The sequence below is a fragment of the Pituophis catenifer genome, unplaced genomic scaffold, assembly GCF_029215685.1.
Source record: "Pituophis catenifer annectens isolate HBS135680 unplaced genomic scaffold, rPitCat1.0.hap2 SCAF_7, whole genome shotgun sequence".
Taxonomy (NCBI): Eukaryota; Metazoa; Chordata; class Lepidosauria; order Squamata; family Colubridae; genus Pituophis; species Pituophis catenifer.
In genome coordinates, this window is record NW_027256887.1 from 72,476,174 (window position 1) to 72,502,157 (window position 25,984).

General features: G+C 39.7%; 1 protein-coding gene across 8 annotated transcripts in view; it reads right to left on the reverse strand.

Moving 5' to 3' along the window:
* The window catches only part of CHRM2 (cholinergic receptor muscarinic 2), a 193,299-nt gene that overhangs the window by 103,056 nt on the left and 64,259 nt on the right, over positions 1–25,984 (reverse strand). Inside the window, exon 1 of one of the 8 annotated variants that reach the window (XM_070947587.1) lies at positions 8,559–8,630. The exons of the other annotated variants lie outside the window; for them this stretch is intronic. The gene's annotated coding sequence lies outside the window, so the exon portion shown is untranslated. Of the gene's footprint in view, positions 1–8,558; positions 8,631–25,984 lie in introns of those variants that run through there. 8 annotated transcript variants of the gene reach the window in all.

Genomic DNA, 25,984 nt, shown 5'->3' on the forward strand with positions numbered 1-25,984 from the left:
CTAACGTGTTCTAGCGCTTCCAGTTGGTGTCATTAAATGAATCCCAGACCGTTAAGCACAATATCATATGATTGCCATTGTGCCTCCGGCCAGCTTCTCCATTGACTTTGCTTTTCAGAAGCCAGGAGTGAATGTTGCAAATGGAAGTCACACAATCGCAGGACACTATTGCAATGTCATAATTATGAGCAGGTTGCTGAGTGCCGGGATTGCAGTCATATGATTGTGAAGGAGGCTGACACAGCCAGAACATTGAGGATCAAAGTCTTTTGTGCCACGTGTTCGGCACTGCTGTAAATTTAAATGGTCACTGAATGAGTAGCAATTACTTGAGGACATAGTTTATTAAATTTATATGTTACCTGACTCCCTGTGACTTCCAGTTAATGGCCAGCAGTGCAGTTCCTGTCTGCAACTCTGCTCCTACATCAGTACAACTCAAAGCACTTTTTTTTTTGGAATGGAATAAGTTGGTCTAAACATCATGGTATACTGAAATCTGTTTCCTAATTTCCTTAAACAAATTCCTCCCCAAATAAGAGGCATTTCTTTTTTAACACCTCCTATTCCAAATTCTTTGGAGTTCTTAGAATTTGCTTCTGAACTGACTTTACTGTTATCAACAAGTGATGCGTATAGTTATTGTTTCTTTCATTCAACATCCCTCAATCATTCTGCAGGAATGATGAAAGTGTAATGGGAAAAATCCCCAAATGAGATTCAACCAGGAGTGAAATCCAGCCGATTCTATCCGGTTCGGGCGAATCGGTAGTAGTGGCTGCGGGAGGCTCTGCCCACCCACACGGATGTCATGACATCACCTTTTTGTGACATTTCTAGCCTCTGCAGATGCGCAGAAGGCTTTGCACATGCGCAGACGATGGCGCACGCACATTGGCAAACCGGCAGGGAAGGTAAGTAGATTTCACCCCTGGATTCAGCTAAAGCATTTGGAAACTGCAGACAGCAGAGAGACTCAGAATATGCAGGAATCTCTCATCTTATGCAAGAGGATTTCACTAGAATGTTCTTCTTTTTAGGGGGGGAAAAAATCAAAAGCAATTTATCTTAACATCAAATCAAAGGAGAAGATGGGAGGCATTGAAGACATTCTTATCAAAGCACTAGCTTAATAAGTGAAATCCTGGTTATCTCCTGACCTAAAATCTCTAGGAGCAAATGAGTAAGTGGACATAGACTTTATAGCTGAAGTTTAGCTCGTGAACATAATGAGCCATAAAAGGGACAAAGTGAGATTTTATGAGGAAGTGTTAAAAGGAGACCATGATTGAATTGAATGCTCTTCATTTTGTGGGTCATTCATATGATTAAAGAAACTGTTAGACTAGTATAGCGAGTATTAAAATGGACCACACATTTTTGTTCACTGTGTGGAAGATTTTCTGGAAACAAACAAACAAACAAACAAAAAAATGATGTGGTAACATGATATATAACCTGTGCTTAAGACTGCTCAATTGAAATAGTACAATAAAATAATCTCAGCTGATGTTTCTGCTCTGAGACCCTAGGTGAAAGGTATTCTAGAAGGACATTCACATTGGAGAAATATATTTACCTAACGGAAACCTTCAGGGCACAGTACAAAATGTCTTATCTGAAGCAAATAGCCTCAAGAAGAGAATTGCATTTAATTAACTAGAAATAACCCCAAAGAACAAAGGCTCACCAGAACTGCCTCTCTTGGGGGCAAACATTTCTCCTTGCTTCCCCCTTGCTCGAGGATTAAACACTAACAATTTGCTCTTAATCCACACATTAAATGAATGTCATTGCACTTTAGAGGAAGACCAATGATGCCTAACAGAAAATACTAAAAATATTTTCTTTCCTAAGGGAAACTCTGCTCCTCCAGTGGGTATTTTTAGATATTTTCTTCCCCTGTACTGCATCACTGCTTAGAGTCTGGGAGGCTCTATAATTTGTCTGAAATGGGGAAATATATATATATATAGTGCTATCATCACCTATCTTGCAGTAGAGATGAGGGCTTGGACCATAAAGAAGGCAGCCCAGATGTAGATCAATCCAGAAAGGATGCTGCAACTGTTCTCTTCATGTTATATATAGATGGACTAGCATTCCAGCAACATAAGAAAAAAAGGGGTTCGGTGATCCAGCCCCCTCAAAATGCAACTAACTTTACCAAGAGAGAGTGAATATTTTTCATAGATTTCCAAATTGATTATATATTATAAACTGGGCAGCAGTCTTGACATAACTTTGCATTTTCAAATCTATTTTTTACAGAGGCAAATGTAATGTGTTGACAATCACTTCGGCAACATCTGATTGATCTTGGAAGATAAACTGGGTTTGACCTGGTTAGAATTTGATTGAGGGACCATCAAGCAATTCCTGCTGACTGGGAGGTTGAAAAAAAAAATCTCTGAAGTTAGAAGTGGCAAACTACTTCCCTACGGTTGTCAAGAAATCCACATGAATGTGTCATCAAATGCTGAGCTCAACTCAAGGACATCCTTAGCTTTTAAACTGTATTAAAAATAGTGGCTAGCACTTCCATCTATTGCTATGACTCTAGTATATTGCTTTTTCTATATATGCTACCCTCAAAGTGGCTCTTAAAGAGTGGCACCAATATCAGAAACATAATTTATAATTTTATTGGAGAAGATAAACTATAAGTAGGTATACTGTAGTTCAATGCAGCTGCTTTGCTTCTCCTTTTGTTCTAAATGGTTATGTTCTCTCCTAATGTTGCACTCCAAGGCGGATGATAAACAGTGCCTTGATCCTTGATTCTTTCATGACTTGGTCTTATCATTAATCTAGGTGGTGAGGTACACTTTTTCCCCATCAATGGCTGGCAATGATGTCACGAGAAACAATGAAGTTAACATATTTGTCCTCCCTTAAAGGAGAACATTTGTAACTCAGGGTTGCAGTGAGGGCTCCTTGGTGCTCTCTGAGCTTGGTTGTTTTCTTGTAGATGTTTCATTACCCAAACTAGGTAATATCATCACACATCATCAGTGTGTGCTGTGCAGCACTAACGATATTACCTAATTTGGGTAATGAACAATCTGCAAGAAAGCTCAAAGAGCACCAAAGATCCCTCATATTTGTCCTCTTTTTCATTTTTAGAGGCTCTGTCCAGCACACCCACTGATAAACATATCATTGTGAACTAATACACATTCCAGTAGCAAATGCAAATGGAATCTCAAAATCAATACTAATACTAATAGCAATAGCACTTAGACTTATATACTGCTTCACAGTATTTTTACAGCCCTCCCTAAGCAGGTTACAGAGTCAGCCTATTGCCCCCAACAATCTGGGTCCTCATTTTACCCACCTCAGAAGGATGGAAGGCTGAGTCAACCTTGAGCATGGTGAGATCCGATCTGCCAAATTGCAGGCAGCCAGCTAGCTGTCAGCAGAAGTAGCCTGCAGTACTGTATTCTAACCACTGAGCCATCGCGGCTCATAATTTATTAGTAAACATCATTGTGTTCTGACATTTCCTAGTGGTCTTTTAAAACTTGTTTATTAGTAAGATTTTATTGTTGAGGAAAAAGTGATCAGTAAAACCTCAAATGAATCAAATTCAGGGAAGTTCAGCAGCTTCACTGAGATAAAGCTTAGGTGAGTCTCTAAGTCTTCTCTACCTATGTAACTGAGAATAGTTGAGAGACCAAATGGATCTTCACAGCACTTTATAAGCTGTCACCAAGCTTTTCTTCAGCTAAATTTTGACTGATAAAATTAGGGATGCACAACTTTCATAATCCCCAAATCTCTTAGGACAGTCTTTTGACTGTTCAGAACCTACAAGGTTCCTTTAAATCAAATTATTGACATATGAGGCTATTGCACAGTATTATCTGAACTAGATATGTGTTAGAGCATCTGATTAGCATCTTGGAAGCCCCAAGACTCAATCATCTCGGGACCAAAGGGCTAATTTAATACAAAGCAGTTTCCTAAATTTCAGTAGTAATTAATTTGAGTTTTGGATTACAAGCAGAGAAATACTTGTAGCAATTTGGTTCTATAGCAAAATGTTATTCTCCATCAAAATATGCATGTTATCATAAAGAAATCTAGCATGAATATTTGACTTAGCTCTAATTAAAGCTCCATCATTCATTACTTGTGTGTTATTTTTTTCATTTTCCTGAAACTTTTTGTTTGATCAAGGAAATCAGACCCATTTTTGTGTCAGGAAAGAGAGGTTGTCTCTGAAGAAGTAGGTTGATATTTTTTAAGAGTAGTTCTCCTTAATCTCCTGTCCTCCAGATATTATGGGCTTTGACTTCCATTAAGACCAAGCAACATGGTCAATAAGTAAAGGTAATAGAATTATAATCCAAACTGGATTAATAATAGAATTATAATCCAAAATGAAGGCACCAAACTGGAAAAAGCTGTTCTACCATTAGGTAGAAAGAGAAGAAAATATCTTATCCCTTGAAAGCCAAATTAGAAAGACTTCTTATTGACCAAGTCCCCCTGAGATACCAATCAAGATAGCTCCCAACCCAACTCTTTTAAAAAAAAAATGAAAAAAAATGAAAATGAAGATGAAGTTGAACATCCTTCAACATAAACAATAGGACAGGATTCAATATGATATTTGAAGGCAGCAAAGTACAGTATCCTGGGATACTCAATTTTGTCCTTCAACCATGTGCTGTCAATTCCCACATCTACTATTTGCAATCTGATTTACCAATGGTAAAGCTAGCCCTAAACATTTTAGACAAAGATTCAGATCACTAATTTAAAAGCACTGTGTGGGTTAACCCAACATATATTATAGTACCTCAGAAAAGAATGCCGCACGCCATCTAGTTATTCCTCATCCTAAAGAAATTCACTAAATTTAGACTTGAAGGAAGGTAAATATATCTTCAAGTCAAATACAGACACCAACCAGATGTTGTCCTCAATTTAAATATGACCTGCATGTCAAGTAAGAAAATCCTGGATTTGAAAAAGATTTCATTTTTAAGGAGATTTAAGAACTGCCACATTAAAACTGATAAACTATCTGCCTCGCTTGACATTTAGTGAGATGAACAAACTGATCAAGAAGAGAAAAATCGATCCTCTGCCATAAACACCAATCTCTGCCCTAAAAGGTATTTACTTCCAAGTCATTGTCCTAATATGATAGAGCTATTTTGAAAAGTGTCCAATGAACAGTTGTTTAATGAACAGTGACAAGAGTGGCCAAAATGGACTCGTGGGAGAAATGAAGAATGAATAATAAAGCACTGTCTAATCCATCACCTCAATTGCTCCTAAAGTGAGTGGCTTTGAAAATTTTCCATCAGGCAATGGTCACCTCTGAATAAATGTATGAGATCACAGCAAAACAGAATTATGGGCTTTATTCCAATTCCAAAACTCACACAGTATTTGCAAGAAACTATTGACTTTCTGCAAAAGCATGTTTGGAGGAAGACTTATTCCCAGAAGAGAGCAATTGGATGTCGGTGTTGTAAGAATCAAATTTAGCTCCTTTCTGTCTTTTTTATTTCTTTTTGACTTCCTGATCTCCTTCTCTCAAGGAACTGTAATGAATGGGATTTCAAATACCCTGACAACAATTCCCAAGAAAATACCATTCTCACAAAAGAAAGATAATTTCTGTTGTATTTGGGTGCATTCGCTTAGACATTATCACAGTAACAGCATATTAATCAGCATACATCAACATAGGTACCATGTACCATGTTTTCCCCAAAATAAGACTGGGTCTTATATTAATTTTTGCTCCAAAAGACGCATTATGGCTTATTTTCCGGTTAGGTCTTATTTTGGAGGAAATACAGTACTAAACACCTCCATCTGCTGACGATCTTAACTGGGGCCTATTTTTGGGGTAGGGCTTACATTACGAGCATCCTGAAAAATCATGCTAGGCCTTATTTTCTAGTTGGGTCTTATTTTCAGGAGAACAGGGTACAAAATATCCTGTTTAACCATGGCATAGCAAAGGAAAAAAAAATCACCAGCATAAAGAAAAAGAAGATGCTTCCATTTCAGCTGGAATAGAAGAGATATGTTTTGTGATCTCTCATTCCATTTCTGTTAAATTCCAGGAGCTTAGATGGAATTGCCCCTCTTACTGTGCTGAAACTGATAACACTCCATTTTTTAAAATTGCTTAATATTGTATGCCATCCAGAGTCATTTCAACAATTTTACAAATTAATGAATTAAATTAAATATTTGTTGCCTGAGACAGATACAAGTTCAAACAATAGCAAGTCATACAATAACGATCGGACGACATTTTTTAACTGTATTGACAAGTCAACATTCATTGGTACCTCAAATAAATAAATGCTCAGAGGATCCAATTTTAGGAATACATATTTTAGTTGACATTGTAGAATAAAACATTCCTTTTTAAAGAAAAAGTAGATTTTTTTTCATCTCTGTTTGTTCCACAGAATGTTAAATCTTTTCCTACAAAACCTTTAAAATTATGGACAATAGTAGATAAATTATACCAAAACCAGCTCATTATCAAATTCCAATCTCTCTCTGGCCTCTAGTTTTAATCTGTCTTGTGTGGCATCCAAACTATTTCCACTAAAGAAACTAGATGAAGTTTCAAGACCACTAGAGCAGTGGTGTCAAACTCACGTCATCACAGTGTTGTCGACTTTTTCCCCTTTGCTAAACCAGGCATGGGCCTGACCAGCACATGAGGCATGGGCCATGACAGTGGTGAAATACAATTTTTTTTACTACCAGTTCTGTGGATGTGGCTTGGTGGGCATTGTATGGCTTGGTGGGCATGGCTTGATGGGCGTGGCTGGGGAAGGATACTGCAAAATCTCCATTCCCACCCCACTCCTGGGAGAAGGATATTGCAAAATCTCTATTCCCACCCCACTCTGGGGCCAGCCAGAGGTGGTATTTGCCGGTTCTCCAAACTGCTCAAAATTTCTGCTACTGGTTCGCTAGAACCTGTCAGAACCTGCTAGATTTCACACCTGGGCTGTGAGCTTGACACCCCTGCACTAGCGTATAATGAAAAATGTTACAAAGTATTCAAAATTCAGGAACATGTATGAATGTAAGTAAACACAAGAGCATGGCTCTTAATCACTAGTGTTTTGCCACTATTCTACCTTCCCATTTTTTTAAAAGCAATTCCTCTTATCTCATATTGAATATGAACATTTAAAATGCAAAAAAAAAAAGGATAACAGTATTGTTCATTATGACCAACAAACACAGAGATGTATTCTTGATAGCATTTTTTAATTATTTCCCCCATGTTTTCTAGCAATAACTGCTTGGCACCTTTTTGTCAAATTCCTTATCACCAAGATAAGATTGGGAAAAGAGAAAAGGATAACAAAATGCAATTTAGGCTTGGCTTCAAGTTTAACATGGAATTAATTCACAAGGATTTTGGTAATCACTTACTACAAATAGAATCATATGCTTAATCTTAGGTTGAAGGAACTATGAGAATTATACATTATTACATATTAGTAGAACTCCACATTTAAAGTAGAAGACATTAAATACGTGTGCTTTAGCATGTAAGCCCAAGAACAAAAACAAAAACCACAATCTTAATCATGACTAGATATAGGTTGCTGCAATCAGAAGAAATATTTTGGTATCTTCTATCGGACCTTTCTTGCCAATCACATGGCTCTACTATAATCTTCAAATTCATAAGATAACCCGAACTACATCTTCATATACTTTATCTCCATGCAAACAGAAGGTATAATGTCTGGCTATCTTTAAAAACAAAACAAAACACTGTTTAAGGGAGAAATGCCACTGCAGCATATGTCTTATTAGATTATATAATATCTTAGCTGGGTTCAATTTTCTGCTGACAGCATGCTATTTGTAGTCCTAATCTGTAGACCCACTGCCCATCTGATGTATGGCTTATTGGGGACCAACTGTGGTTCTGATCTCTTCACCTGTAATTTAAATCTAGTTTGACTGATTGTGCCTGTCTAACAACAAGCATTCATATAATATACTTAAAACATATTTAACTATATTAATCCAATTGCCTGCTTGCCAGTTCTTACAGTCACAAGCAAGCAGCCTGATACCAGAACAGTTTGTTACCAAAACAACAGAGAGGTAAAAATTATCCCTTTCACCGAAAGGACAGCGATATCTAGTTTAGTACATTATATGGGCTAGAGGAAGGGAGGCGGTGGCTCAGTGGCTAAGACACTGAGCTTGTCGATCAGAAGTTCAGCGGTTTGAATCCCTAGCGGCGCGTAATGGAATGAACTTCCATTACTTGTCCCAGCTTCTGCCAAACCTAGCAGTTTGAAAGCACGTAAAAAGTGCAAGTAGAAAAATAGGGACCACCTTTGGTGGGAAGGCAACAGTGCTCCTTTGGTGTTTAGACATGCTGGTCACATAAGCACAGAGACATCTTTGGACAGCACTGGCTCTTCGACTTAGAAACGGAGATGAGCACCGCCTCTAGAACCAGAAAAAACTAGCATGCGTGTGCAGGGGAACCTTTACCTTTATGGCAGTGGTGGGTTGCCTTCGGTTCGCACCGGTTCTATAGAACTGGTAGTAAAACCGGCGGGAGGCTCCATCCACTGACCCCGACGTCATCGAAACGCTTCTGCGCGCGGCCCCACTGCGAACAGATAGTAAAGGTAAGTAGAACCCACCCCTGCTTTAGGGGCTAGAGGAAGAGGTACAAAGATTTGAACCAATTTTATTATAAATAAGACATAGTTCCTACATAACAGTTGCTGGATTCTTCATAAGGGCTATATTAGGATTTTTTATAGTAAATTTACTTACAGGAGCTTTTGTGGCCTTGTTTGTGCATTGCTGCTTTTTCTTGTGTAGTCACTCAAAAGAAGTGAGATACCTGCGCTTATACAGACCATACAGGCTGGCTTTATATAACACAGCAAGCCTTCAATTTACATTTATATATAGTATAATACTTATAACTTTAGTTATACCCATTTGCCTTGCGAACTGCAAGAAACAGATAAAATCCTCTCTTGTGGCTTGACAATATCATTACTAATATTACAGATGATATATGCGAGATTTTAACCTCAGAAGAGCCACAATAATCAGGGAGAAAAAAAAAATCAACAGCCAGATAATAATTAAAGGCTGCCAAAAGTCCCACTTGTTTTAGTTAGATAATTTCAAATAATATGGGGGGCGGGGAATCACCTTTTTCACAGAAAAATATTTAATGTCTAGGTTAATTTCAGGACTAAATTGCAATTTTGTGAAGTTATCCATTTTCTGTGCAACTAGGGTATGTACAGGCTTCTTACATATGTTCCGTCCTGTTGTTTCCTTTTAGGAAATCATAGAAATATATAGAAGTACATAGAAGTATATATTTGATACAAAATCTACATAGTATGTAAAAGTATGGATGTGTTTTGAATGGGAGCAATCAATATCTGGAAAATGTTTACTTGAATGTTTATATATTCTGATGGCTCATCCTACTTCACATTCAAGATACGGGGAAGCTGATGTAGAGCGGAAGAATAAACACTGAAAAATTGGACTATCATGAGCATCAGAGAGGGAAAACAGCATTTTTGCAGTTGGGACAATGAGAAATCATATTTAACATCTCTGTCAGGACATCTGTTTTTCCTACCGTATGCCATCTGTATGTTTATAAATACGTCGCCAGGAGTATATTTCATATGCAGACCTTTTTGCCCCTCAACGATACATCTACAATTATATTCCTCTCCATTTGCTATAGAAACTTCTGAATTTTTTAATCTTTAACCCTTTAAGACTCTACTGCTATTTTTGTCCACTGCTTTTAGAGGTTCTAAGTTTTAGAGCTCAGTTTTTGATAAATGCAGCAACGTTTGTAATGACATTCAAGGGTTTTTAAGAGCGCTACTGCACAGTGAGAAGTCCCTGCAACAATGGTGCTCATTCTTTCCTTCAGTCCTAGTTTGAGATGATTCCTAAAAGATACAACAGTTTCTTTAGTGACAACAGACAATAGGAGACAAAATGTGCTCCACCGTATAAGAGGCAGCAGGTGGCACAGTTCATATTAAAAGAAGTGGGAAGTGTAATCTAGTTGGCTGCCTTCTCACTTCATAAATTCAGAATATATTGTTCAAAGCACAGCTGGTTGAGATGCTCAGCAACAACCGAGCCTCAGGATAAGAGTTATTTCTGAAGCTGGTAACATCATTAGCGGCCTCCAAATCAATGAAGAGATACAGACTCCCCACTTTCAAAAGAACGAAACACCCATACTGAGGAAACAAGCAAGAGTTTTGCTACCATAAACTGTCTATATACAGGTGGAATTCTTATCATATTACTTCAGTCTTCCTTATAATGCACGTAATTAGATTCATTTCCCTTGGATTAACTGCAAAGAGGGAAGTCTGACATTTAGTCAACACATTTTTTTCTCCTTTAACACGGTTGGGCAGTTTTATGCTATAATAAATTGACAGAGGAAAACGGAGTGAAAGAAAATAGTGGTTGATCGTAGGCACTGGTATGAAACTTCCATATCCAGGAACATCTTAGATTATTTGGACACTTCCAAATGGAGGTGGGATATTTTGGAAGTGTCAAATATGCTGACTGAAACATGGCAGAGCTTCTGGCTTAAGTGAGTCCTGTGTTTAGTCTTATTGATCGCTGCCGGCACAAACAGACTAGTCAGAGACCATGCTGGCATGTACAACCTATGCGCTAAATAGCCATACTGTATTTGGCAGCTTTCTCTTTCTTTGACATTAATAGCAATAGCACTTAGATTTATATACCGCTTTACAGTGCTTTACAGCCAGAGGTGGTATTCAGCCGGTTCGGACTGGTTCCTCTGAACCGGTAGCGGAAATCGTGGGTAGGTCCGCCCACCTGTCCTGGCTCTATACCATCCTGTTTAGGCACATTTTTGAAGCCGGGCACATGTGCAGAAGGCGCACGCGCCAGCAAAGTGCATGCATGGAAGGCTGTGCGCGCTCACATTTACAAATCGGTAGGGAAAGTAAGTGAATACCACCCCTGTTTACAGCCCTCTCTAAGCGGTTTACAGCATAATGCCCCCAACAATCTGGGTCCTCATTTTACTGACCTCGGAAGGATGGAAGGCTAAGTTGACCTTAAGCTGGTCAGGATAGAACCCCTGGTAATCAGTAGAATTAACCTGCAATACTGCATTCTAACCATTGCACCCCCAAGGCCCTTACATACAATTAATACACAGACGTATCACATGTTTATTTGTGTATCTCTCTCTTGCTTTTTTTTTTTTAAAAAAAATAGCACATCTTCCCATCCCTGAACGGAAATACCATCGACCACTCCATCCCAAATGTCTATAAGCATTGGTGACAGAACATGAGCTATGTTCAATGATCACTTAATTTACTTATTTGCTACATAGATTTAAAGAATTCTTGACTGACGTATTCTTTAAATACTATATTTTCGGAGTATTAAATGCTCCGGACTATAAGACACACCTACCTTTTTTGGTGAGGAAAACAAGAAAAAGAAATCTGACTCTTACTCTGACTCCCAGCAATTTTGCCTCCTTGCGGCAAACAGCCTGCTTTACTTTCATTTTCGTTTTCAGCATAGCTTGATTAGCACAAGAAAAAAAATCTGCTCCCAGCAATTTACCTCCTTGCAGCAAGTAGCAGAGGCCCACGCAGCAATAGGCAATGGCAATCCCTGCAGCCTGAAACAGCTGAGAGTCGGGAGGCCAATCCAATGGACTTGTGCTAATTAGGCTGGGCTGACGCTGAAATGGGCTGTTTCTTCTTGCTGCTTGTTGCAAGGAGGTAAATGGCTGGGAGGCAGAGGCCAAAGGGTGGGGGCCAGTGGGTGGGTGGGGTTACATTCGATGTATAAGACGCATCCAAATTTTCACCTTCTTTTAGGGGAGAAAAAGGTGCGTCTTATACTCTGAAAAATATGGTACTTCATAACTTGGTCTTGCTTTATACAATTAAAAAGCCAGAGCAATAAAATAATGAAACAGAGGACATGTATGTATCCAGAAAAATCATATAGAACAACAAACCTTAGCGGGTTTGTTCAGCCACCCAGTATGAAGGTCTGGGAAATCAATCAAGTTTCAAGTACTTTTCAGAGCATTATCACGGTGAGAGCCACACAGTTTCCTGGAGAGGGGATATGATTCCAGAGGGCGAGAATTGTGACAGAATAAAGAACAGTTTAAGAATAGGATGACTGTAGGGCAGCTGAAAATATAAATCTCTATGCAATAGTCTTAATCAGTTATTTTTATAAACCAAACAAAACCAGATTCATAACGCACAAATATTTAATATATCATCAAGTATAATCTTTCCAATGTGCCCTCTAGATAAGAATATTCTTATTTATTTTCGTGATTTAAATTCCTAAGGCCACCCACTCATCGACAACTCTAGGAAGCTTATAAGAATTAAAAACACACAAAAAACAATATATTAAAATACCTAACCAAAGATGGTCATGCCTGAGGAAGAAAAGCTCTTAATTATAAATATAAATATCTATGACAGCGAATGCATGCCCCATCCGAACCTAGGGCCTGGGGAAAAAGCCAAGCATTCTTTTTCTCTCAATTTTTCATAAGAATTTTATGAATGTTTACAGTCACAAAGATAAAAACTAATATAAACTAAGTTACAAAGATAAATATCTCATAGAAACTATGGAGGATTTCCAAGGGTCTCATGATGGACAGCAAGGTTGGGTCCATCTGGATCCCAGGATGACTGCAGCTGCCACAATAGAGAACAATGTGTCCAGGCTCCATAAATTGGCACTGCTTATTAGATAGGAACCTAAGAGAGCCAACTTGGTATTTGCAGATATCAGATTTGATGCTTGGGCTGTATAACCAGATCTTATCAAAGGTAGAAGCTTTCATCAGTTAAACAGCCAAAAAGGACACAAAATAGGACCCTCCATTTTGATCAAACTACTTAATCCAGGGGTGTCAAATTCAATTTCATTGAGAGCTGCATCAGGGTTGGGTTCAACCTCGTGGAGCCAGGGGAGCATGTCCAGGGGGGCATGACTAGCTCAACGTCACTCATGTCGGGGGCACCTGTGGTGGCCCAAGCACTCTGCCAGCAAAAATGGGCTCCCGAGTTCCATTTGCAGCTGCAACAGCCTCCTGCAACCCTCTGCCAGGAAAAAGGAGCTTGGGAGGGCCACCTGTGGCCCTCCCAAGCTCCGTTTTCCCTGGCAGAGGCACTGTGGGCTTTGCTGTTTCCAGGGCAGCCCCATGGGTCAGATCTAAGTACCCCCTAGGCCTTGAGTTTGACACCCCTGACTTAATCTTAAGAAGCCCTTCCTTGAAGCTTAGCAGTGTGATTGAGACGATTTTCTGTTTTTGTATACCTAGATTCCTATGTTCTTGGAGTTTCCCTTTCTAGATCCTCTGATGGTGATCTCAAAATCTTTTTCTTGATAAGGCAGGTCTCTGATTTAGAAGTCTGTGATTATAGTAGAGACCCCACCTACCAAAAATCCTAGCCAGTAATGGCATCTGTAATATCTGGGGGATTGGGCACACAGAATCCTATCTTTGTTCTACATGCAGTCAGAAAGAGAAGAGAAGAACATAAGTTATCTTCTTCACTGTAGAAGATCAGATACACGAGCCTGAAGGGAATACAAAAGGACTGCTAACCCTAACCCTAAAAAGAGGGCTGAAATATCCCCTTAAGCCTGGAAAAACAAGAGAGTATTCAGAAGACACTCAGACAGATCTTCCCTGATTCATTGGGATATAAGAGGGAGGAGATGATCTTATTTTGAACTAGAAAATAGACATGCCATATTGATTTAATACTGAATGAAGTATGGACATCTGCCTTCCACGAAGTCATACTATTGACTCATCTCTAATGCCGAATTGTCTAAATCAGCCTTTGGCAAGTTGGTATTTTCAGATGTAGTGAGACTCAAAGTTAGAGAATTCTTAACCAATTTGAATTTTGGTTATACTGGCTAGGAACTCTGGGATTTGCAAACCCAACAGAGGACCAGGTTGGAAAAAAACTATTCTTGTTTCAAGACTTTCTGGAAGAGGTGTTCCTCTGAAGATGACAGAGACTGAGACTGGGACTTTCTGCACCCAAAGTACGTATTTATTTGCCCCAAGGAACCTGTCTTTTAATTCCAGGAATAGAAGTGTAAAGGTAAAGGTTCCCCTCGCACATATGTGCTAGTCATTTCCGACTCTAGGGGGCGGTGCTCATCTCCGTTTCAAAGCCAAAGAGCCAGTGCTGTCCAAAGACGTCTCCGTGGTCATGTGACCGGCATGACTAAATGCCAAAGGTGCACGGAATGCTGTTACCTTCCCACCAAAGGTGCTCCCTATTTTTCTACTTGTGTTTTTTACGTGCTTTTCGAACTCCTAGGTTGTCAGAAGTTGGGACAAGTACCGGGAGCTCATCCCATTAGGCGGCGCTAGGGATTTGAACTGCTGAACTGCCAACCTTTCGAACGACAAGCTCAGCATCTTAGCCACTGAGCCAACACATCCCGTTTATAGAAGTGTACAAATCATTTAAGGAGGTTTTGCTTCAGCAGATATCCAAGCACAGTGCCACCTCATAAGAGAACTGCAAATGGTATCCCATTTCGAACCAGTGAAATTACTGTTTTGTTTTACTCCTCTTAACCACACTGGCCTCTGGGTGTGAGCAGAGAATTACCATGATGGGCACACTGTAGCACTGAGTGAAACAAGCTACACGAAAGGGCAGTGCCTTCACATAGATGTTGTAACCTGCAGTGAAATTAATTGGCATTCATCCTTGCTGCACCATCTGTAAATGTAAAGCATCCCATTCTGATAGTTTAATTGGCAGGTGGACCTCCTATAATATAATCCCTTCATTATTCCTTCTATTCTGAATTAGGAGCACATGTTTTAGCGTCTTTCTGAGTTGGTGGCAAGAGGTATATAACCATCAAATATAAAACCTTGAGCTATCAAAGTAGAATCATTTGTGAAGGAAATGGATGTGATCCTCTCATGACAACATGTCCTTCTAGCAACTGGTAACCGAAGGGGTGAATACCCATTAGACCTCAACCTACCATGGAAAAAGACAGCTTGCTCATAAAAATCTGAAGCCCGTTTTTTGCCTCCATCTGCTCTTCACCCTCAATGCAAGATGCCAAATCACTTGTGCAGCATAACAAAGCAATCTGACTCAAGCAGTGCTCAAAACACTGTGGTTCTACATTATTTATTAGATTTATATCCTGATTTTCATTTTAAGAGTTCAAGGCAAACTGCATGGTGTCTGTTACGTAATGTATATAGTTGTCAGTTGAAGTTCTCAGTCTGGTCCTCTGTTGGAGTGGGAAAATACTCTCCCCTGATTGGTTGCGGGCTGATCAGCTTCCCTATAAAAGGAGCTATGTCAGCCAGGGAGCAACAGTTGCCTCACAGGTAGTACTGAATAAAGAACTGTTAGAAATCACTCTGGCCTCACCTCCATTCTCCAAGAACATAACAGTGTCCTTCCTTCTCCTGACAATAAAAGTCTTGTGAAATAGGCTGAGGTGGGAGAACTGACCTGAAGTCAGTCAGTGAACTTTTATGTTTGTGAGTGGATTACAATAAAGGGGTCTCTCTAGGGCCAGTTCAATACCTGAACCACTCATAGAGATATAATAACATAGACCACCTTTGCCATACAGACATGCAAGTGATCTTAACCCATACCATATTCTGTCTTTTTTAAACTTTGGATTATGTGTGTGTGTGTGTGTGTGTGTGTGTGTGTGTGTGTGTGTGTGTAAGTCTTGGTGTATTTGGGTCTTTTCCTGTGTAAGATTGAGAGTATTTTGGCAACGTTTTGGGAGAATCTCATCTGCCATCATCAGGCCTATGCAAGGGTTCTTCAACAGCAACAGTCGTTACTATACTAATGTTGCTTCTTATAATGTCTATGGAGATTCTCAGTCATCCAGGTCATAGTTATCCCAAAGGTGCTTTTTCAAGAGGCAACTGGACTTTCTGGTTTTTCTTTGAAGACACTATAAATCCTTTGAGTATAAATCCTTCCATTCCCCACCATCCAGTCAGAGCTGAAGAAGCTTCTTGGATGAGAAGTGAAACGTCTTTAAAGAAAAACCAGAAAGTCCAATTGCCTCTTGAAAAAAAGCACCTTTGGGCTTCTTATAATGAGTCATACCAAGTACTCAAAGACTGGATTTGCATGCCATACTTAAACATGGTCTCTCTTTTTCAATAAATTAAAAACAAACCACAGCTGATTAGATTAGCAGGACATGTTTTATAAGCCATAGTGATTATCTTTACATCCTAGCATAGTAAGTGTAAAAATAGTAAAACTCTTGTCATTTTTATCACATTGCAGGTGGTACTACCAAAACACGGCAAATGCTCAAAAGATCTGATGTGTGTGTGTGTGAAGGTATAGGTATTTAATTGTATGTGTTTAAAAAGTGAGCATTCTTGTTTTTCACCATCTACAAAGTCTGCAGAATTGCCACTTCAGAGAGAAAATCAACATAAACAAATTTCGAGCTTTTGTTGCTGCATTTGTAATTGAAGATGCAGCAGTTGGCGAATTGTTGAGAAATTTAATCTAACATGTTCAGCTTTACTATGTAATTACCTTCCTCAAACTATGTTAAAAACCTAAGCAATCAAAAGAGATTATTGTCTTAAGTATATGTTTATGAACCTAGATTGTAATACAATCAAAGCGAAGTACTTCTGTGCAAATGTGCTCTTTATCTTTCTAAAATATTTCTGAAAACCTCCGGAAAACAGTTTCCCAGAGTTCATACATTTGTTAATTTGCATGCCCTCATCCACATTTTATGAAAGAGATTTTCTTTCTATTTCCTTAAAACAAGTGCTAAAACTAATTCATGTGGTATTTTCCTCTACCAGAAGCTGACTAAAGAAACTTTGCTTCAAGGGACCTTGTCAAAAATAAAGTTGGTTGTTTGCTTATTAGTGGGGAAGGAGCTAATGTTTTCAATGAGCAAAGAAAGGATGCAAAAGTGGCAGTTTTGCATGCCAAATAAGAGCAAGGCCAGGTCAGAGGTGATTTCTTTTGCCAATCTGACTGTGTTATGTCTACATTAAGCATAAGATCCCAAAACGTCAGAACCTAAAAATTGGCATTACAGCCAGAGAGACTTGGTTGAGAACAGAATGTGCAACTTAGCACATTTGACAGGACATCCTACAAAGGATTCCAAGGAGAAGTCAAGAGATTCCTAAAAAAACAAAACCACCCAAATTAAGTGAAAAGAGAAATATGAAAATAAAATTTGTATAAGCATAATCTGCAGTGAGCACTGCATATATTCTGGGACAAAAAAATAAAGACAACCCAGCTGAAACCTATTTCCAAAAGCTGTACCTCATCAAGTGTTACTGCAAGACTGTGTTATTCTACTAGAGCACTGCATTGCAGAGATTTCAGTGGTGCAACAAAAAACAACAGCAAGAACTTCCGTGTGGCCCAAATGATCCAAGAGGCTGTGAATATTTTCCAAAATATTGCATAGTCCGTTCGTAAACCATTCTCTCATAATTTACTCACTTCTTGCCTTGATGCATTGACTCTTCCCTACAAATATCATGCAGCTACACCACAAAAGAAAATGAAGTACAGAGAAGAACCTTTGGCATCTCAAGATAGGGCTCAGGGGAAAAAAACCCCACTTAATTTTATAGAGACATGCTGCCCATCTGTAATGACAATATTTTGGAGATGGTCGACATCGTATTTGTTTAACCATGGCTTGTTGACCATGACATTCTTTGATTTTGGGTTTCACGTATCACACTAAGAAAGAAACTATGCTCTACAATGGCTACACACTAAACCAGTGCCTCTCAATCTTTTCCTTCACCCTGGACCTCCTTTAAATACCTTTTGTGGTCACAGACCATGGCCACAGACCACCAAGACTTAGCTCAAGATTTAAATCATAACATTTCTTCAAGCCTTCGCAGGCCCCCTATGATGACATTGTGCCCCCCCCAGTGGTCACAATGCTAAAACCGCAGGCTAAGAACTACTGCATTGAACTAAACAACATAAAGGCTTAGCACAATGTATGAACCTAGTCAGCTTCAGACAGCTTCTAGCTGATGAGTAGAAAGTGCTCTTTCACAGGCTTTAGTGACTTCTAATTAAAACACTCATACCTTGTTTTTGGGAAAAAAAAAGTTGTGAAGCTTGAATGTAGCCTAAAAGAATGATAAGCATCTGAATGCTGAAGCAGGTTTGAAAGAAATGGCATTGTACAGGCATAAAAAGGATTAGCTGTCAAATATACTGTTTACATTTGGGATAACCAGTGCAATGTATTGGGTAATGCATTGTAGGGATGTCAGAAGTCAAGAAGCCTTCTCTGGACCCGGCCGTTTTGGCAAACTATCGTCCGGTCTCCAACCTTCGCTTTGTTGCGAAGGTTGTGGAGAGTGTGGTTGCGCGACAGCTCCCACAGTTCCTGGATGAAACCGTCTATCTAGATCCGTGCCAGTCCGGCTTCAGGCCTGGGTACAGCACGGAGACGGCATTGGTCGCATTGGTGGATGATCTCTGGAGGGCTCGGGACAGGGGTTGTTCCTCTGTTCTGGTCCTGTTAGACCTCTCAGCGGCTTTTGATACCATCGACCATGGTATCATGCTGCGCCGGCTGGAGGGACTGGGGGTGGGAGGCACCGTGTTGCGGTGGTTCTCCTCCTATCTCTCTGACCGGTCGCAGTCTGTGTTGGCAGGGGGGCAGAGGTCGACCTCGAGGCGCCTTGCTTGTGGGGTGCCGCAAGGGTCGGTCCTCTCGCCGCTCCTGTTCAACATTTATGTGAAGCCGCTGGGTGAGATCATCCGTGGTTTTGGGGTGCGATGCCATCTGTACGCTGATGATACTCAGCTGTACATTTCCACCCCAGACCACCCCAATGATGCCCTCGAAGTGATGTCCCAGTGTCTGGAGGCCGTGCGGGTCTGGATGGGGAGGAACAGGCTTCGGCTTAACCCTTCCAAGACCGAGTGGCTGTGGGATGCCGGCGTCCCGGTATAGCCAGCTGGTGCCATCGCTGGCTATTGGGGGCGAGTCACTGACCCCCACAGAGGGGGCTCGCAACTTGGGCGTCCTCCTGGACACACGGCTGTCTTTAGAAGAGCATATGACGGCCGTGGCCAGGGGGGCTTTTTATCAGGTTCGCCTGATACGCCAGTTGCGCCCCTTTCTGGATTGGGACTCCTTGTGCACAGTCACTCATGCCTTGGTTACGTCACGCCTGGACTACTGTAACGCTCTCTACATGGGGCTCCCCCTGAGGAGCACCCGGAGGCTCCAGCTGGTGCAGAATGCGGCCGCGCGGGTGATTATGGGAGCGACGTGGCACTCCCACGTAACACCTCTCCTGCGCGAGCTGCATTGGCTCCCGGTGGTCTTCCGGGTGCGCTTTAAGGTGTTGGTTCTCATCTTTAAAGCGCTCCATGGCTTAGGGCCAGGGTATTTGCGAGACCGCCTGCTGCTACCGATAACCTCCCACCGGCCAATACGCTCTCACAGAGAGGGCCTCCTCGGGGTGCCGTCGGTCAGGCAATGTCGGCTGGCGGCCCCCAGGGGGCGAGCCTTCTCTGTGGGGGCACCCGCCCTGTGGAATGAGCTGCCTCCTGGAATACGATTGATCCCGGACCTCCGGACCTTCCGTAAAGCCCTGAAGACGTTTTTATTTCATCAAGCCGGCCTAGCCTAAATGGTTTTTTTAATTGGGATTTTAAATTTTATGGATTTGGGGTTTTAAATTTGGGTAGCCAATGATTTAATTCTTTTAATTATCTTAACTTTTGCATTTGTATGTTTTTTAATTTTGGCTGTTCACCGCCCTGAGTCCCTTCTGGGAGAAGAGCGGTATACAAATTAAATTAATAAAAAAAATAATAAAAGTATAGTATCACTTGCTTATTGTACCTGTAGATCTTAGTGTTCCCTCAACACAACTGTGTGATTGCTAAATATTATCTCCCACCTCACAATTATTTTCCAAAAGCACAACGTAAGAATGCCATGCATCCATAATAAAAATCAAACAATTCTTGCTTTCAGAATTGCACATCACTGAGGGAAAGACAGATGGGAAGGAAAAAGAAATAGGACATCTCATTCATGTGATGGCGGCTATGATGGGAACAGGCCCTTCAAATGTGCTCAGACGATAGCACAGTTCCACAGTTATTTTTCACACAGCAGTAGGTTTCTGTCTCCCCCTCAGAAATAGGAGCATTGCCAAAATGTGATCTGATGTAATTCACACTTCTCAGATGAGAATTTAGCTAACCATACATCATGTTAAAATGGGCAAACTGGAATAGAACAGATTTGTTTAGAATACTCACGTGAAAGTGATACGACTAAATATAGATTGATTCAGCCATTCTTAATTTACGTATCATTTGGCTGTCAACTTGAGCTTTCTCTTAGAATTTTATAGCTTCAGTATCAATTGGTATTGTGAATAGGGATAGCAGTCGTATAGCTCTCTACTGAGAAGATCAGTAGAGAAGGAACCATGGTGGCACAATGGTTAGAATGTATTGCAGCGCTAATTCAGCTTACTGTCAGGAGTTCAATCCCCGCCTCATCAAGGTTGACTCAGCCTTCCATCCTTCTGAGGTCAGTAAAATGAGGAGCCAGATTGTTGAGGGCAATATGCTGACTCTGTAAACCATTTAGAGAGGGATGTAAAGCACTATGAAGCAGTATGTAAGTCTAAGTGCTATTGCTATTGCTATCATTTCTCTGAGTTTAATAGGACATACACCTTAAAAGCCTAAGAGATTGTCCTTTAGCTCAGTGCCCAATGCATTTAATAGAGATATTTTGATGGCCTATGAAACAGTAATTACCTGTTTAGAGAGTCACTGTAGATTATAGCTGGGATAGTGGCTTCTAGACAAACCAACGATGAACTATTTTGGGACAGCTGTATAAGGAGAAAGAGCAATAATAATATGCCAAAGAACAAAGCTTTGTCAATCACACTTATTGTCTGGAACCTTCTAAACCTTTGATAGGAGGCTAAGGGTGTCCTACTAAAAGAATAACCAGGATAAAAACCCAAGATGGTTGCATTCATATTTAATAGAAATTTAATATCATGTATTTAATATTTTCTCCCTTCAAATTAGTGTTTGATCTCAAATTTTAATAATTACAATAATTATTAATTAAATCAATCAATATTAAATTATTTACTGATTCAATAACAATCAAATTATTAAAGCTGTAATGACTTTTAATCTTTAACCATGATTGTCTATATGTTTATAATGACTGTTTTTACAACGATTGCTTTTCATATTGTGGTTTTTATTGTTAGCTTTACATCACCCAGAGTCACTTTCCGTGAGGCGGGTGGTTATATCAATTTGACAAATAGATAAATAAATAAATTTTTAGTGAGAATTGGATATGGCTCTGAGGATCAGGTGATATTCCTCTGCCTAAATTAATCTGGGTATGTAAGTCGAAGTGCTATTGCTCTAAGGCCGTGTTTCTTAACCTGAGCAAATTTAAGATTGTGAACTTCAACTCCCAGAATTCCCCATCAAGCAGGGAGTTGAAGTCCATACATCCTAAAGCTGCCAAGACTGAGGAACACAGCTTTAAAGCAGGGGTCTCCAACCTTGGCAGCTTTAAGCCTGGTGGACTTCAACTCCCAGAATTCCCCACCCTGGGGAATTCTGGGAGTTGAAGTCCCCCAGACTTAAAGTTGCCAAGGTTGGAGACCCCTGCTTTAAAGAACAGCAAAAGATGTTGCCCAATAATTAGAATTTCAAAAAGATCCTTCTGCTATTGTGCTTAACATGAAAGGAAGGGATAGCTCTTTTCAGCAGAAGCTACATGGGTGACACCGATTTGCCAACATTTGTGAGATACTAACACCACCAATTCCATAAATTACAGATTTAGACAGGGGTGGGAGTCTATGGCCTCTTTCTGGGACTTGAAGCCCACAGATCATAAAAGGGCCATAGTAGCCCACAGTGAGAAGAGGTAAGCAAATATCTCACAACACAGTATTATAAATATCTTCTTAGAATTAAGTTCCTTCAAATTCAAGTGAATAAATGCCAACAGGATTGCAAATTTTACAATATAATGCATATCATACCTATAGAATGTATCAAAAATAAGAAAATACATACTGAATTACAACCTAAAATTCAAAATTAGGTGATATCCATAATAATTTAGTAAGGGAAAATGTAAATTTTTTGGAGAAAGGCTTTAGCTGATTTTTCCTCTTTTGTATGTTTTTTAAACACCAAAGAATTCAGAACAATTCTTCCTCCAGCTAACTTGAATATATCTTTTCTATTCTATCATATACAGCTAATGGCATCAGGATGGCTTAGAACAGTCTTTCTCAACCTTGGCAGCTTTAAGATGGGTGAACTTCAGTTCTCAGATTTCCCCAGACTGAAAGAACCTCTCCTGATTAGACTACATAGCTCATAAGAGACAGAAGAATGCAGGGAGCTCCCAATTGAGCCAAGATAAAGGGCAGAGAAAACTAGAATACATTTAAAGGCCATACAAACAATGGTAGGTGTTAAAAGCAACCTATTCCCAACATCTTGTTACAAACACTTGCATTTCATGAAGTTGAACCTATGAGTTGGTGTTTAAGGTATATTGCTAGCTCATTGCTAGCTTGGAACTGGAAATGATTGCTGATTCTCTCTTTTTTAAAAAAATAAATTTTATTAATTTTTTTCAAATTATAATCAACACAAGACAAAAACATTGTTTATACATACAAACAAAAACCATACATTCCCCTCCCTCCCCCCCCCCATTCATAACACTAAACATACAAAAACAAAACAAAAACCCATATAAACACGTCTATCCCGATTGCTGATTCTCTTCATAAGAAAACTAATAATAACACCTAGGGGAAAGGGAGATACACGTTCCCAGGAGCCCAAGAAAAGTAGAGCATGAAGTCTACATTTGGATTACAAATAGCTGGCAAATGTTGGGTTGAAGAGATTAATGAATGAAGAGGCACCAAGAGATTAATAGCAATGAATTGTTTGTTATAACACTGATAGTATTGGGAGGTCTATTTTATAACATGGTAATGATTCCCAGATTATGCTTTCCAAATGTATTAGACTCACAAGTTCAAAATTCTAAGGCTGGAAGTAATATTGTCTGAAGAATTCATGAGGATTGTTTTATTTAAATTTATATTTGTGTTTCTACGTACAATGAGTTTTTGTAGTATTGTATATCAGTGATTGCATGACCTCTGTAGATACCATTCATTATATAAATAAATGAGGGTTGTAAATTTATAGTATACCTAGAAGGCAATAGGTAAGCTGGTCAAGTATGAATATTGTAAATTACAATTTTCAGGTAACAATTTTTATTAATTTCCCTTTAAATAGGAAGCAAAATTGTCTACAGTTTTGGAGATAAGAAAGAAACAGCATTTAATAATGAAAAGAATTGAAGCCAAGAACATTTTTAGTATAGGTGCACACCAAGTCATTATTAAGAAGGAAACAAATTAGAATTTTCAGAATATGTCTTTAAACTCACTGTAGACTCAAGATCTTGTTGGTTATTTGCCTATCAGAAGCTTGAATAGCAATATAGCAAAATCAGAAATCATGTGAATTTTTAGCTGACTAAAATGTAAATAATGTAGACAGCTCTCAGGGAAAAAGCAGGACATTAATGCAAAATGGAACAAAATAGTTTTTTGCGTTATATTGCACATGACATACAGACTATTCTTGTTTTGAAAATTAAACTCTAGTAGCCTTATATGAATCTACCAGTAGCATAACAAATAAATCTGGTGAATTTCACAAGTGCTATCATAGTATAGCATCCCAGAGGAACCCAGCCTTAACAAATGTCCAAAACAGATCATAAATTAAATCCAAAAAGACCGCAACTGGATTTTTATATGTTACTGGAATTCTTTTGAAACAAAACTATGCTCTGTTTTTTTTTAAAAAAATGAGAGGTGGATATTTGAGGGGATTTCCCCTTGTTATTCTACTGGAGGAAATGTGATCTTTGGAACTCTATATGTCATTGAACTACATCTTCTAGAACAGGGGTCTCCAACCTTGGCAATTTTAAGACTTGTGGACTTCAACTCCCAGAGTTTATCAGCCAGCAAAGTTCTAGAAACATCGAGCAATATCGAGCTAATGATGAGTGATGTTGGAAGTAAAAGTTCGGCAACATCTACAGTGACAGAGGTTTTCTCTGACTTGATTCATTCCAGCCCTCTCACTTGGTTAAAACAAAAACAAGACTCATGATCAATCCATGATTGCTCACTGTTTATTCATAGAACCATGAAGGAAGGACTTTTAAAGATCATCTGGTCTACAGTCTACTAGCAAAGTTCTAAGAGATAGCCATCCAGCTTCTCTAGTAGAATAAACCTCACTTGATGTGGAAGATCGTCCCGCCAGTTAACACTTTCATATCTCCTGAGCTTTTAGTGCAAGACTATTTTCTTGAAGCTTTCACCCACTTTGATCCAGCTCTGTGATATGAAGATGGGAAATAATTTCCTTTTTACTATTTTTTTTTTAAACAGCCTAGTATTAATAGTGAACAATATGTTTTCAACAGCCTATCATTACTATGTTCTCAGTAGCCTAGCATTAATAATGGACGATATGGGAGCCACTAAAGGTGTTTTAGTAGTTAGAAGGCATAATTAATTGCTTAGAAATGCATGTTTATGCCTGCCTGGCCTTGAAAGCTTCATTTCTCACTATACTTTCTGTCCTTTCCCTTGTATGTTCTACATTTTTAGAAGAGGTGCAATGGCTCAGTGGTTTAATGATACTGGAGCAGATCTGTACTCCAGTGGTTCAAGTCCTAGCACTGTGTGGTGGAGTGCACACCTGTCACTTGCCTCAGCTTCTGCAAGTAGATAAATAGGTACCACTTTGGTGGGAAAGATGGTGGCATTTTATGTAGATGGTCAGATTCCTGCCAGTGTTGGATGTGCCCAGATGTGACACCCAACTGGAAGGTAATATGGGTGGTGAGAGGGCCCCAGATGATGCCACAGGATGCCATTCATTTTCTGGTGTAGAGATAGTTTGCCTACTGTGTGTTCTGACCTAGGCTCCATTAAAAAACCGGAAGCAGAGTCTTGGTCCTGGCAAAACCTCTTTTATTTACACGACTGTGAATTCCTTTCATTTACAGTCAGCAAGGCCTGTCCAAACAGTTTTCAAAGGAATATTTATTAACATAGACCTTATTTCACTTGGAAGGCTGCCAGGTAACTAGTTTCCAAATGTAGTACAAGGCAAAACTTGGCACAGAGTCTCTCAGAGTCACGGAAGAAACAAATTGTTTCCTGCAAAAGCCCACTTCCTGTTTGTTCCTCTTTTGTTTCCTATGGGAGGGGCCAATCACCTCCAAGGTGTGGCTTTACTCCCAAGTCGACCCTGCTTTCGGAGTTGTTCTTGTTCTCTGGCAGCTCTGCGCATGCGCACACAGGGAACAGACTCCAGCTGTTCCTCACTGCTGTCTAGCTCCCTCTCTGCCTCCAATGCAGTGCCCTCATCTGAGCTTTTCCCAGCCCCCAGGACTGGTCCATATTCCTCCCCAACCTCCTCACTGTCCAGCTCTGCTGCCAGCTCTGCTGGCTGCCAGTGGGCCACAATACTGTGGTGCACTAGGGATAAGCATGTGAGTATGAACTAAATGGACTAGCACTCTTCAGCAGCTAAATAACTACTTTGTACTAACTCTGTAGTCTCCTGGCTAATTGTAACATCACCATATGTTAAATAAATAAATCTATCTTTTTAGATTGTGAGCTTCAAGACAGGACCTCCCTTTTCCAATTAACATGAGCTGTTTCAGAAACAATAATTGTCCAAAATCCATGTTCCACCCTAGT